Genomic DNA, 16915 nt, shown 5'->3' on the forward strand with positions numbered 1-16915 from the left:
ATCACACTGAGGAGGAGGGCGGCCATATTACCATATATATTACTATATCACACTGAGGGGAAGGGCGGCCATATTACTATATATATTACTATATCACACTGAGGAGAAGGGCGGTCATATTACTATATCACACTGAGGAGAAGGGCGGCCATATTACTATATATATTACTATATCACACTGAGGAGAAGGGCGGCCATATTACTATATCACACTGAGGAGAAGGGCGGCCATATTACTATATATATTACTATATCACACTGAGGAGAAGGGCGGCCATATTACTATATATATATTACTATATCACACTGAGGAGAAGGGCGGCCATATTACTATATATATATTACTATATCACACTGAGGAGAAGGGCAGCCATATTACTATATATATATTACTATATCACACTGAGGAGGAGGGCGGCCATATTACTATATATATTACTATATCACACTGAGGGGAAGGGCGGCCATATTACTATATATATTACTATATCACACTGAGGAGAAGGGCGGTCATATTACTATATATATTACTATATCACACTGAGGAGAAGGGCGGCCATATTACTATATCACACTGAGGAGAAGGGCGGCCATATTACTATATATATTACTATATCACACTGAGGAGAAGGGCGGCCATATTACTATATATATATTACTATATCACACTGAGGGGAAGGGCGGCCGTATTACTATATATATTACTATATCACACTGAGGAGAAGGGCGGCCATATTACTATATATATATTACTATATCACACTGAGGAGAAGGGTGGCCATATTACTATATATATTACTATATAACCACTGAGGAGGAGGGCAGCCATATTACTATATCACACTGAGGAGAAGGGCGGCCATATTACTATATATATTACTATATCACACTGAGGAGAAGGGCGGCCATATTACTATATATATTACTATATCACACTGTGGAGAAGGGCGGCCATATTACTATATATATTACTATATCACACTGAGGAGAAGGGCGGTCATATTACTATATATATTACTATATCACACTGAGGAGGAGGGCAGCCATATTACTATATATATTACTATATCACACTGAGGAGAAGGGCGGCCATATTACTATATATATTACTATATCACACTGAGGAGAAGGGCGGCCATATTACTATATATATTTTACTATATCACACTGAGGAGAAGGGCGGCCATATTACTATATATATTTTACTATATCACACTGAGGAGAAGGGAAGCCATATTACTATATATATTACTATATCACACTGAGAAGAAGGGCGGCCATATTACTATATATATTACTATATCACTACTAAGGAGAAGGGCGGCCATATTACTATATATATTACTATATCACTACTAAGGAGAAGGGAAGCCATATTACTATATATATTTTACTATATCACACTGAGGAGAAGGGCGGCCATATTACTATATATATTACTACATCACACTGAGGAGAAGGGAAGCCATATTACTATATATATTTTACTATATCACACTGAGGAGAAGGGAAGCCATATTACTATATATATTACTATATCACACTGAGGAGAAGGGAAGCCATATTACTATATATATTACTATATCACACTGAGGAGGAGGGCGGCCATATTACTATATATATTACTATATCACACTGAGGAGAAGGGCGGACATATTACTATATATATTACTATATAACACTGAGGAGAAGGGAAGCCATATTACTATATATATTACTATATAACACTGAGGAGAACGGCGGCCATATTACTATATATATTATTATATCACCACTGAGGAGAAGGGCGGCCATATTACTATATATATATATTACTATATCACTACTAAGGAGAAGGGCGGCCATATTACTATATATATTACTATATCACACTGAGGAGAAGGGCGGCCATATTACTATATATATTACTGTATCACACTGAGGAGAAGGGCGGCCATATTACTATATATATTACTGTATCACACTGAGGAGAAGGGCGGCCATATTACTATATATATTACTATATCACCACGGAGGAGAAGGACGGCCATATTACTATATCACTCTGAGGAGAAAGGAGGCCATATTACAATATCACACTGAGGAGGAGGGTGGCCATATTACTATATATATTACTATATCACTCTGAGGAGAAGGGCGGCCATATTACTATATATATTACTATATTACACTGAGGAGGAGGGCGGCCATATTACTATATATATTACTATATCACTACTAAGGAGAAGGGAAGCCATATTACTATATCACACTGAGGAGAAGGGCGGCCATATTACTATATATATTACTATATCACACTGAGGAGGAGGACGGCCATATTACTATATATATTACTATATCACACTGAGGAGAAGGGCGGCCATATTACTATATATATTACTATATCACACTGAGGAGGAGGACGGCCATATTACTATATATATTACTATATCACACTGAGGAGAAGGGCGGCCATATTACTATATATATTACTATATCACACTGAGGAGGAGGGCGACCATATTACTATATATATTACTATATCATACTGAGGAGGAGGGCGGCCATATTACTATATATATTACTATATCACACTGAGGAGAAGGGAAGCCATATTACTATATATATATTACTATATCACACTGAGGAGAAGGGCGGCCATATTACTATATATATATTACTATATCACACTGAGGAGAAGGGCAGCCATATTACTATATATATATTACTATATCACACTGAGGAGGAGGGCGGCCATATTACTATATATATTACTATATCACACTGAGGGGAAGGGCGGCCATATTACTATATATATTACTATATCACACTGAGGAGAAGGGCGGTCATATTACTATATATATTACTATATCACACTGAGGAGAAGGGCGGCCATATTACTATATCACACTGAGGAGAAGGGCGGCCATATTACTATATATATTACTATATCACACTGAGGAGAAGGGCGGCCATATTACTATATATATATTACTATATCACACTGAGGGGAAGGGCGGCCGTATTACTATATATATTACTATATCACACTGAGGAGAAGGGCGGCCATATTACTATATATATATTACTATATCACACTGAGGAGAAGGGTGGCCATATTACTATATATATTACTATATCACCACTGAGGAGGAGGGCAGCCATATTACTATATCACACTGAGGAGAAGGGCGGCCATATTACTATATATATTACTATATCACACTGAGGAGAAGGGCGGCCATATTACTATATATATTACTATATCACACTGTGGAGAAGGGCGGCCATATTACTATATATATTACTATATCACACTGAGGAGAAGGGCGGTCATATTACTATATATATTACTATATCACACTGAGGAGGAGGGCGGCCATATTACTATATATATTACTATATCACACTGAGGAGAAGGGCGGCCATATTACTATATATATTACTATATCACACTGAGGAGAAGGGCGGCCATATTACTATATATATTTTACTATATCACACTGAGGAGAAGGGAAGCCATATTACTATATATATTACTATATCACACTGAGAAGAAGGGCGGCCATATTACTATATATATTACTATATCACTACTAAGGAGAAGGGCGGCCATATTACTATATATATTACTATATCACTACTAAGGAGAAGGGAAGCCATATTACTATATATATTTTACTATATCACACTGAGGAGAAGGGCGGCCATATTACTATATATATTACTACATCACACTGAGGAGAAGGGAAGCCATATTACTATATATATTTTACTATATCACACTGAGGAGAAGGGAAGCCATATTACTATATATATTACTATATCACACTGAGGAGAAGGGAAGCCATATTACTATATATATTACTATATTACACTGAGGAGGAGGGCGGCCATATTACTATATATATTACTATATCACACTGAGGAGAAGGGCGGCCATATTACTATATATATATTACCATATCACACTGAGGAGAAGGGCAGCCATATTACTATATATATATTACTATATCACACTGAGGAGGAGGGCGGCCATATTACCATATATATTACTATATCACACTGAGGGGAAGGGCGGCCATATTACTATATATATTACTATATCACACTGAGGAGAAGGGCGGTCATATTACTATATCACACTGAGGAGAAGGGCGGCCATATTACTATATATATTACTATATCACACTGAGGAGAAGGGCGGCCATATTACTATATCACACTGAGGAGAAGGGCGGCCATATTACTATATATATTACTATATCACACTGAGGAGAAGGGCGGCCATATTACTATATATATATTACTATATCACACTGAGGAGAAGGGCGGCCATATTACTATATATATATTACTATATCACACTGAGGAGAAGGGCAGCCATATTACTATATATATATTACTATATCACACTGAGGAGGAGGGCGGCCATATTACTATATATATTACTATATCACACTGAGGGGAAGGGCGGCCATATTACTATATATATTACTATATCACACTGAGGAGAAGGGCGGTCATATTACTATATATATTACTATATCACACTGAGGAGAAGGGCGGCCATATTACTATATCACACTGAGGAGAAGGGCGGCCATATTACTATATCACACTGAGGAGAAGGGCGGCCATATTACTATATATATATTACTATATCACACTGAGGGGAAGGGCGGCCGTATTACTATATATATTACTATATCACACTGAGGAGAAGGGCGGCCATATTACTATATATATATTACTATATCACACTGAGGAGAAGGGTGGCCATATTACTATATATATTACTATATCACCACTGAGGAGGAGGGCAGCCATATTACTATATCACACTGAGGAGAAGGGCGGCCATATTACTATATATATTACTATATCACACTGAGGAGAAGGGCGGCCATATTACTATATATATTACTATATCACACTGTGGAGAAGGGCGGCCATATTACTATATATATTACTATATCACACTGAGGAGAAGGGCGGTCATATTACTATATATATTACTATATCACACTGAGGAGGAGGGCGGCCATATTACTATATATATTACTATATCACACTGAGGAGAAGGGCGGCCATATTACTATATATATTACTATATCACACTGAGGAGAAGGGCGGCCATATTACTATATATATTTTACTATATCACACTGAGGAGAAGGGCGGCCATATTACTATATATATTTTACTATATCACACTGAGGAGAAGGGAAGCCATATTACTATATATATTACTATATCACACTGAGAAGAAGGGCGGCCATATTACTATATATATTACTATATCACTACTAAGGAGAAGGGCGGCCATATTACTATATATATTACTATATCACTACTAAGGAGAAGGGAAGCCATATTACTATATATATTTTACTATATCACACTGAGGAGAAGGGCGGCCATATTACTATATATATTACTACATCACACTGAGGAGAAGGGAAGCCATATTACTATATATATTTTACTATATCACACTGAGGAGAAGGGAAGCCATATTACTATATATATTACTATATCACACTGAGGAGAAGGGAAGCCATATTACTATATATATTACTATATCACACTGAGGAGGAGGGCGGCCATATTACTATATATATTACTATATCACACTGAGGAGAAGGGCGGACATATTACTATATATATTACTATATAACACTGAGGAGAAGGGAAGCCATATTACTATATATATTACTATATAACACTGAGGAGAACGGCGGCCATATTACTATATATATTATTATATCACCACTGAGGAGAAGGGCGGCCATATTACTATATATATTACTATACCACACTGAGGAGAAGGGCGGCCATATTACTATATATATATATTACTATATCACTACTAAGGAGAAGGGCGGCCATATTACTATATATATTACTATATCACACTGAGGAGAAGGGCGGCCATATTACTATATATATTACTGTATCACACTGAGGAGAAGGGCGGCCATATTACTATATATATTACTGTATCACACTGAGGAGAAGGGCGGCCATATTACTATATATATTACTATATCACCACGGAGGAGAAGGACGGCCATATTACTATATCACTCTGAGGAGAAGGGAGGCCATATTACTATATCACACTGAGGAGGAGGGCGGCCATATTACTATATATATTACTATATCACTCTGAGGAGAAGGGCGGCCATATTACTATATATATTACTATATTACACTGAGGAGGAGGGCGGCCATATTACTATATATATTACTATATCACTACTAAGGAGAAGGGAAGCCATATTACTATATCACACTGAGGAGAAGGGCGGCCATATTACTATATATATTACTATATCACACTGAGGAGGAGGACGGCCATATTACTATATATATTACTATATCACACTGAGGAGAAGGGCGGCCATATTACTATATATATTACTATATCACACTGAGGAGGAGGACGGCCATATTACTATATATATTACTATATCACACTGAGGAGAAGGGCGGCCATATTACTATATATATTACTATATCACACTGAGGAGGAGGGCGACCATATTACTATATATATTACTATATCATACTGAGGAGGAGGGCGGCCATATTACTATATATATTACTATATCACACTGAGGAGAAGGGAAGCCATATTACTATATATATATTACTATATCACACTGAGGAGAAGGGCGGCCATATTACTATATATATTACTATATCACACTGAGGAGAAGGGAAGCCATATTACTACATATATTACTATATCACACTGAGGAGAAGGGAAGCCATATTACTATATATATTACTATATCACACTGAGTAGAAGGGCGGCCATATTACTATATATATTACTATATCACACTGAGGAGAAGGGAAGCCATATTACTATATATATTACTATATCACACTGAGGAGAAGGGAAGCCATATTACTATATATATTACTATATCACACTGAGGAGAAGGGCGGCCATATTACTATATCACACTGAGGAGAAGGGAAGCCATATTACTATATATATTACTATATCACACTGAGGAGAAGGGAAGCCATATTACTATATATATTACTATATCACACTGAGTAGAAGGGCGGCCATATTACTATACATATTACTATATCACACTGAGGAGAAGGGCAGCCATATTACTATATATATTACTATATCACACTGAGGAGAAGGGCGGCCATATTACTATATTTATTACTATATCACACTGAGGAGGAGGGCGGCCATATTACTATATATATTACTATATCACACTGAGGAGAAGGGCGGCCATATTACTATATATATATTACTATATCACACTGAGGAGGAGGGCGACCATATTACTATATATATTACTATATCACACTGAGGAGAAGGGAAGTCATATTACTATATATATTACTATATCACACTGAGGAGAAGGGCGGCCATATTACTATATATATTACTATATCACACTGAGGAGGAGGACGGCCATATTACTATATATATTACTATATCACACTGAGGAGAAGGGCGGCCATATTACTATATATATTACTATATCACACTGAGGAGGAGGACGGCCATATTACTATATATATTACTATATCACACTGAGGAGAAGGGCGGCCATATTACTATATCACACTGAGGAGAAGGGAAGCCATATTACTATATATATTACTATATCACACTGAGTAGAAGGGCGGCCATATTACTATATATATTACTATATCACAATGAGGAGAAGGGCGGCCATATTACTATATATATTACTATATCACAATGAGGAGAAGGGCGGCCATATTACTATATATATTACTATATCACACTGAGGAGAAGGGAAGCCATATTACTATATATATTACTATATCACACTGAGGAGAAGGGAAGCCATATTACTATATATATTACTATATCACACTGAGGAGAAGGGCGGCCATATTACTATATCACACTGAGGAGAAGGGCGGCCATATTACTATATATATTACTATATCACACTGAGGAGGAGGACGGCCATATTACTATATATATTACTATATCACACTGAGGAGAAGGGAAGCCATATTACTATATATATTACTATATCACACTGAGGAGGAGGGAAGCCATATTACTATATATATTACTATATCACACTGAGGAGAAGGGCGGACATATTACTATATCACACTGAGGAGAAGGGCGGCCATATTACTATATATATTACTATATCACACTGAGGAGGAGGACGGCCATATTACTATATATATTACTATATCACACTGAGGAGAAGGGAAGCCATATTACTATATATATTACTATATCACACTGAGGAGAAGGGCGGCCATATTACTATATCACACTGAGGAGAAGGGAAGCCATATTACTATATATATTACTATATCACACTGAGGAGAAGGGAAGCCATATTACTATATATATTACTATATCACACTGAGGAGAAGGGCGGCCATATTACTATATCACACTGAGGAGAAGGGCGGCCATATTACTATATATATTACTATATCACACTGAGGAGGAGGACGGCCATATTACTATATATATTACTATATCACACTGAGGAGAAGGGAAGCCATATTACTATATATATTACTATATCACACTGAGGAGGAGGGAAGCCATATTACTATATATATTACTATATCACACTGAGGAGAAGGGCGGCCATATTACTATATCACACTGAGGAGAAGGGCGGCCATATTACTATATATATTACTATATCACACTGAGGAGGAGGACGGCCATATTACTATATATATTACTATATCACACTGAGGAGAAGGGAAGCCATATTACTATATATATTACTATATCACACTGAGGAGAAGGGCGGACATATTACTATATATATTACTATATCACACTGAGGAGAAGGGAAGCCATATTACTATATATATTACTATATCACACTGAGGAGAAGGGAAGCCATATTACTATATATATTACTATATCACACTGAGGAGAAGGGCGGCCATATTACTATATCACACTGAGAAGGGCGGCCATATTACTATATATATTACTATATCACACTGAGGAGGAGGACGGCCATATTACTATATATATTACTATATCACACTGAGGAGAAGGGAAGCCATATTACTATATATATTACTATATCACACTGAGGAGGAGGGAAGCCATATTACTATATATATTACTATATCACACTGAGGAGAAGGGCGGCCATATTACTATATCACACTGAGGAGAAGGGCGGCCATATTACTATATATATTACTATATCACACTGAGGAGGAGGACGGCCATATTACTATATATATTACTATATCACACTGAGGAGAAGGGAAGCCATATTACTATATATATTACTATATCACACTGAGGAGAAGGGCGGCCATATTACTATATCACACTGAGGAGAAGGGAAGCCATATTACTATATATATTACTATATCACACTGAGGAGAAGGGAAGCCATATTACTATATATATTACTATATCACACTGAGGAGAAGGGCGGCCATATTACTATATCACACTGAGGAGAAGGGCGGCCATATTACTATATATATTACTATATCACACTGAGGAGGAGGACGGCCATATTACTATATATATTACTATATCACACTGAGGAGAAGGGAAGCCATATTACTATATATATTACTATATCACACTGAGGAGGAGGGAAGCCATATTACTATATATATTACTATATCACACTGAGGAGAAGGGCGGCCATATTACTATATCACACTGAGGAGAAGGGCGGCCATATTACTATATATATTACTATATCACACTGAGGAGGAGGACGGCCATATTACTATATATATTACTATATCACACTGAGGAGAAGGGAAGCCATATTACTATATATATTACTATATCACACTGAGGAGAAGGGCGGCCATATTACTATATATATTACTATATCACACTGAGGAGAAGGGAAGCCATATTACTATATATATTACTATATCACACTGAGGAGAAGGGAAGCCATATTACTATATATATTACTATATCACACTGAGGAGAAGGGCGGCCATATTACTATATCACACTGAGGAGAAGGGCGGCCATATTACTATATATATTACTATATCACACTGAGGAGGAGGACGGCCATATTACTATATATATTACTATATCACACTGAGGAGAAGGGCGGCCATATTACTATATATATTACTATATCACACTGAGGAGAAGGGCGGCCATATTACTATATATATTACTGTATCACACTGAGGAGAAGAGCGGCCATATTACTATATATATTACTATATCACACTGAGGAGAAGGGCGGCCATATTACTATATATATTACTGTATCACACTGAGGAGAAGAGCGGCCATATTACTATATATATTACTATATAACACTGAGGAGAAGGGAAGCCATATTACTATATATATTACTATACCACACTGAGGAGAAGGGCGGCCATATTACTATATATATATATTACTATATCACTACTAAGGAGAAGGGCGGCCATATTACTATATATATTACTATATCACACTGAGGAGGAGGGCGGCCATATTGCTATATATATATATTACGCTATCACACACATCACTACGGGGCCCCGCTGTTAAAAGACTCCTGTGTCGGCAGGCGATAGCAGCGTCAGTCGGACGTCACTAACTCATCCTGAAAATCTGGAAATGACAGGAGAAAAGACGACTGTCAGCAGCGGTCTCACCTGACCTCAGGACTCTGTCTGCCGTCCCAACACTCTTTTGTGCGTCTCTTAGACAGTCTGTGCAGTCCTGTAATCACTGTCTCTGAAGGTCTCTGCTCCTCTCCTCCTAGTACTCTGATACTTTCCCATCCAACAACTTCCTGCTGAGTCACCGACTCCTCCCAACTACCCAGGACACCAGAGAAGTGGTACTGTGCAGTGTATGTATACAGGACAGGAGGAGTTGTACTGTGCAGTGTATATATACAGGAGGAGTGGTACTGTGCAGTATATATATATACAGGAGGAGTGGTACTGTGCAGTGTATATATACAGGAGGAGTGGTACTGTACAGTGTATATATACAGGAGGAGTGGTACTGTGCAGTGTATATATGCAGGACAGGAGGAGTGGTACTGTGCAGTGTATATATACAGGACAGGAGGAGTGGTACTGTGCAGTGTATATATACAGGACAGGAGGAGCAGTACTGTGCACTGTATGTATACAGGAGAGGAGGAGTGGTACTGTGCAGTGTATGTATACAGGACAGGAGGAGCAGTACTGTGCACTGTATGTATACAGGACAGGAGGAGTGGTACTGTGCAGTGTATGTATACAGGACAGGAGGAGCAGTACTGTGCACTGTATGTATACAGGAGAGGAGGAGTGGTACTGTGCAGTGTATATATGCAGGACAGGAGGAGTGGTACTGTGCAGTGTATATATACAGGACAGGAGGAGTGGTACTGTGCAGTGTATGTATACAGGAGAAGTGGTACTGTGCAGTGTATGTATACAGGACAGGAGGAGTGGTACTGTGCAGTGTATATATACAGGACAGGAGGAGTGGTACTGTGCAGTGTATGTATACAGGAGAAGTGGTACTGTGCAGTGTATGTATACAGGACAGGAGGAGTGGTACTGTGCAGTGTATATATACAGGAGGAGTGGTACTGTGCAGTGTATATATACAGGACAGGGGGAGTGGTACTGTGCAGTGTATATATACAGGACAGGAGGAGTGGTACTGTGCAGTGTATATATACAGGAGGAGTGGTACTGTGCAGTGTATATATACAGGACAGGAGGAGTGGTACTGTGCTGTGTATATATACAGGAGGAGTGGTACTGTGCAGTGTATATATACAGGACAGGAGGAGTGGTACTGTGCAGTGTATGTATACAGGAGAAGTGGTACTGTGCAGTGTATAGATACAGGAGGAGTGGTACTGTGCAGAGTCCGTATACACAGGAGGAGTGGTACTGTGCAGTGTATATATACAGGACAGGAGGAGTGGTACTGTGCAGTGTATATATACAGGACAGGAGGACTGGTACTGTGCAGTATATGTATACAGGAGAAGTGGTACTGTGCAGTGTATATATACAGGAGAGGAGGACTGGTACTGTGCAGTGTATGTATACAGGAGAAGTGGTACTGTGCAGTGTATATATACAGGACAGGAGGAGTGGTACTGTGCAGTGTATATATACAGGACAGGAGGACTGGTACTGTGCAGTGTATGTATATAGGAGAAGTGGTACTGTGCAGTGTATATATACAGGACAGGAGAAGGGGTACTGTGCAGTGTATATATACAGGACAGGAGGAGTGGTACTGTGCAGTGTATATATACAGGAGGAGTGGTACTGTGCAGTGTATATATACAGGAGGAGTGGTACTGTGCAGTGTATATATACAGGAGGAGTGGTACTGTGCAGTGTATATATATAGGACAGGAGGAGTGGTACTGTGCAGTGTATGTATACAGGAGAAGTGGTACTGTGCAGTGTATGTATACAGGACAGGAGGAGTGGTACTGTGCTGTGTATATATACAGGAGGAGTGGTACTGTGCAGTGTATATATATACAGGAGGAGTGGTACTGTGCAGTGTATATATACAGGACAGGAGGAGTGGTACTGTGCAGTGTATATATACAGGAGGAGTGGTACTGTGCAGTGTATATATACAGGACAGGAGAAGTGGTACTGTGCAGTATATATATACAGGACAGGAGAAGTGGTACTGTGCAGTGTATATATACAGTACAGGAGAAGTGGTACTGTGCAGTGTATATATACAGGACAGGAGGAGTGGTACTGTGCAGTGTATATATACAGGACAGGAGGAGTGGTACTGTGCAGTGTATACAGTATATACAGGACAGGATGAGTGGTACTCTGCAGTGTATATATACAGGACAGGAGGAGTGGTACTGTGCAGTGTATATATACAGGAGGAGTGGTACTGTGCAGTGTATATATACAGGAGGAGTGGTACTGTGCAGTGTATATATACAGGAGGAGTGGTACTGTGCAGTGTATATACAGGAGGAGTGGTACTGTGCAGTGTATATACAGGAGGAGCGGTACTGTGCAGTGTAAAGACCGGAGGAGCGGTACTGTGCAGTGTGTACACAGGAGGAGTGGTACTGTGCAGTGTATATACAGGAGGAGTGGTACTGTGCAGTGTATATATACAGGAGGAGTGGTACTGTGCAGTTTATACAAACAGGACAGGAGGAGTGGTGCTGAGAGTAGCACCTGCCTCCTGAGCTCAAGCACTTCTAGGAGGAGGGTCGTCGTCTACCTCTCTTCTCCCCAGGGAGAGGCAGGCCTACTAGGGGGCCGGCATGGCTTCCCAGCCTCCTATCCCCTGGACTATGCCGGCGGGGGAGAAAGAGCCTCAACAACCGGCCCAGGAGGGAGTGAGGAGATCGGGAAGGGTGAGGAAGAATACATCCACCTGCTCCAACCCCGAGACTGTTCACCGGCTGGCCAGAGAGGGAGACCGGGGCACCCCAGGCCCCAGGAACAAGAGTCCAGCAAGATCCTGGGGTGAGATGAGCTTCAGCGAGTCCACAAGTTCCTTCTCCTCCCGAGTGGTCGCCACGTTGCGAGAGTACGAGGATGCCGGCAAAGCACTAACCCAGCTGAAAGAGGAGCTGAGGGAGGCCCGGATCCTGAACACCCGGGCGTCCAACAAGGAAAGACCCGCGACCTCCCAGAGGTTTAAAGCCATCAGAGACGAGGTGGTCAGGTTAGTGCTCCTCCGGGAGGGGATTGAGAAAAGCGCAGGTCCCTTCCTGGAGAGGTTTAAGAACCAGCGGCGGTTCTCAGAAATGAAGGGGTTAAACACCTCAGGAGAACCGCCAGCCGGCGTCCTTAGTGAAGAGGAGGGGGAGGATGAAGAGGTGACTGGAGTCTCAGTTGCTGGAGCCAGTGAGGGGCAGAGCCGGAGTTCCAGTGGTCTCCCTGCAGGGCAGAGGACTCCAACAGCAGAGGCTGGAGTGTCGGGGTAGGAGGAGGAAGGAGGACTGCTGAGGGAGATCCGACTGCTGGAGTCTCCAGTGGACCTGACAAAGTTTTCTTTCGGTGAGGACAAACCAGTGGAGGAGACCAAGAGGAGGAAGAGGAAGACCGGAGGAGCCGCACAGGAGGTGGTGAGTTACAAGTATGTACCAATGTCTGTTGTTGCGCCTGCCACCTTCTGTTTAAACCCCACCAAACCTAAAGGCACGGGCTCTGCAGTGGGCTCGAGGCAGAGGCAAGGTGGGGAGAGGAGAAGGACGTCCGGCGATGCTGCCATCTGTGCGGGGAACAGTGCAGGGGGCGAGGCTGTGGAGGTACTCACAGCGCCGGACATAGGGAGTTCTGTGGAGTTTCCCTCCCTGCCCTCTGCGGCTAAGCCGGTTACCACCGGGGCTGGGGGGGCAGGGAAGGATGTGAAAAACACATCTGCGAGGAACACTGGGCACACTGCTGCGACAGGGGGTCAGTGTGCCCCAGCGCCCAAAAAGGACACTAAGACCCCAAAGTCTGTGGGTACAGGGCGGGCAGAGGTGCCGAGAAAACAGTCTGGCCAGAACAAGGACCAAAATGCTGCAGTAGGGGGGCGGGGCGCTCCAGGAGAAGACCTGCAGAAAGACAGCAGCAACCAAAGGGAAACGGGTGTGGTGCTGCAGGGAAAGGAGTCTCTGGGAGTGATCCCCTCCCCCGGCCCAGCAGGTGTGAGTGCAGAGACACCAGACACAAGGGAGGAAGGAATGGAGGTGACTGTGGAAGGTGCAGAGAACAGCAGAGGTAATGGGGTGACAAGTAAAGGGAATGGGAGTAATGGTGGAGCAGATGGTGGGGGTAATGGTGGAGCAGATGGTGAGAGTAGTAGGAATGGTGGAAGTAGTGGTGCAGTGAATGATGATGCAGCAAATGGTGGGGGTAGTGATGCAGTGAATGATGATGCAGCAAATGGTGGGGGTAGTGGTGGAATGAATGCTGGGAGTAGTGGGAATGGTGGGAGTAGTGGTGTAGCAAATGGTGGGGCTAGTGGTGGAATGAATGGTGGGAGTAGTGATGCAGCAAATGGTGGGAGAAGTAGTGGAGTGAATGATGGGAGTAATGGTCCTGCGAATGGTGTGAGTAGTAGTGGAGTGAATGGTGGGAGCAGCACTGGTGTTCGTGGGGGGGAAGTAGGCGCTGGTCCCGCTGCCCCCCCAGCATTGGCGGGGGCTTCAGCCCAAAGCTATTCAGGAGCTGTCAGTGCTGGGGGTAGTAGTGCGCCCTCGTCTGGTGGCCCTGGGGATGGTGACTTGCCACAGCAGCTCCTGGATGCCCTGAGGAGAGGGGAGAGCTCCATCACTGTAGAGGGGAGGGAGGTTGATCTGTCTTTCTGGATAGAGAGACATGGTCTTTCAGCCTTCCGAGATAGAGGGGCAGAGACTGTCTGGTCTCTGCCGACAACGGGGCAGAGGAGTAACCGTAGGAACGTGGTCCGTCTCCAGTAGGTAAGCAAGGATGCCTGTCCTGATAGGTCGAAGGTGGTTGAGCTCCTGCTGGGGATGGGCTTTGCGGCATATGACATCTTTGCCTTGATCCATCCCTACGGGACCTCCTACTTCGATGTCAGCTTCGTGAGACCGGAGGGCCTTGAGCTTTTCTGGTCTTGCCATGAGCTGGCTCGGAGTCGCCCCGAATGGCATGGTCTCTTTCCCCTGGCAATAACCCTCCAAGATTCAGTCAGGAAAGTGACCTTTTGACTAGTAACGAGTCGCTTTCCTGTATGGACATTACGACCTGGGTTAGTCGATACGGAGAGGTCACCAATATTCCCGAAAAGAATCTGGATGACCATGGTATCTGGTCAGGGGCCTGGACCTTCATGGTGAGATTGAAGGTTTCGGGAAACACTGTTACCCATATCCCCTCCTCCACCTTTTTGGGGAGGGATAGGATCTTGATTTTCTACCGGGGGCAGCCTAAGGTCTGTCACAGGTGCGGTAGTCCCACACACTTCAGTGCGCAGTGTACCACCCAGAAATGCGCACTGTGTGGGGACCTCGGTCATATTGCTGCTGCCTGTCGCAGGATTAGGTGTAACTTGTGGGGTGACCTCAGTCACCCGTTCAGTCGCTGTCTGCGTTCCTTCGCCAATGTGGTCCTGAAAGCGGCGAGTGCGGGACAGGTGAAAGCCAGGACTAATCTTGCCGGTGAAGGGACCAGTAGGGGCGGGGGAGGCAGGGGACCGGTGAGGAGCAAGCTGCCGCCATCCACTATCAGGCGGCAGGAGCAGCGCCGTGGGGACAGGGGCAAGGAGTAATGTCCCTAAACTCTGACCCAGGTACTTCACTTGCAGCTGAGGATCCTAAAGACAGCGAATTGAGCGAGGAAGGAGGAAGTCAAGAAACTTGAAAGGGAAGAGCGAGAGGACACCACGTCTTCCCAGGAACCCTCTTCTGGTGACAGTCTAGATGAGGGAGAGGGGGAGTGGTCACAGAAAAAGAAAAAGGGTAACAGGAAAACGGCCAGAGGTAGGAGGGGGACTAGGTCTCGAGCTGCCTCTTTGGAGTGCGACCCCTCTGACTCTCTGGCCGTGATCCAAGCGCCATTGGAGGGTTCAGCCGCCCCCCCTCTGGTGGATCTCTCCAACCGGTTCGGGGCTCTCCAGGACCTCCCTCTGGAGGGGGGAAGTGGGGACCCGGGGCCGGAGGTTGCGGACAAGGTGGTTGGGGCTCAGGAGATGGCTGGGTCTTCCTCTCGGGGGGCAAATACAAAGCCCTCTGGGGGGACAACTAACCCAGGACCACCAGACGAGAATGTATGTAAGGAGAGAATGGGCGAGTCTGTTTGTCTTAAGCGCACTAAAAACCCGTCATTATCAGAGGAAGAGGTTGGGACTGTCAGTGGTGGGAAGAAAAAGGCTACCTAATTCAATCAGTCATGATGGCGGCATACACCCCGTTGACGCTGGCAACTATTAACGTTTTGCAGCATAAAGTCAGATGCGGCAAGGTACACG

General features: G+C 42.8%; 1 protein-coding gene across 6 annotated transcripts in view; it reads right to left on the minus strand.

The window, feature by feature from the left end:
- LOC141164758 (uncharacterized) overlaps positions 1-16915 on the minus strand; it is a 75933-nt gene that overhangs the window by 21574 nt on the left and 37444 nt on the right. For 2 of the 6 annotated variants that reach the window (XM_073650311.1, XM_073650293.1), the window contains exon 1: positions 10636-10810. The exons of 2 other annotated variants lie outside the window; for them this stretch is intronic. The gene's annotated coding sequence lies outside the window, so the exon portion shown is untranslated. Of the gene's footprint in view, positions 1-10635; positions 10811-16915 lie in introns of those variants that run through there. 2 more of the 6 variants (XM_073650320.1, XM_073650284.1) reach the window with 2 other exon arrangements.

This window comes from Phyllobates terribilis, unplaced genomic scaffold (assembly GCF_046119375.1).
Source record: "Phyllobates terribilis strain yellow unplaced genomic scaffold, ASM4611937v1 Scaffold_1__5_contigs__length_1240528914, whole genome shotgun sequence".
In the NCBI taxonomy this organism is placed as follows: Eukaryota; Metazoa; Chordata; class Amphibia; order Anura; family Dendrobatidae; genus Phyllobates; species Phyllobates terribilis.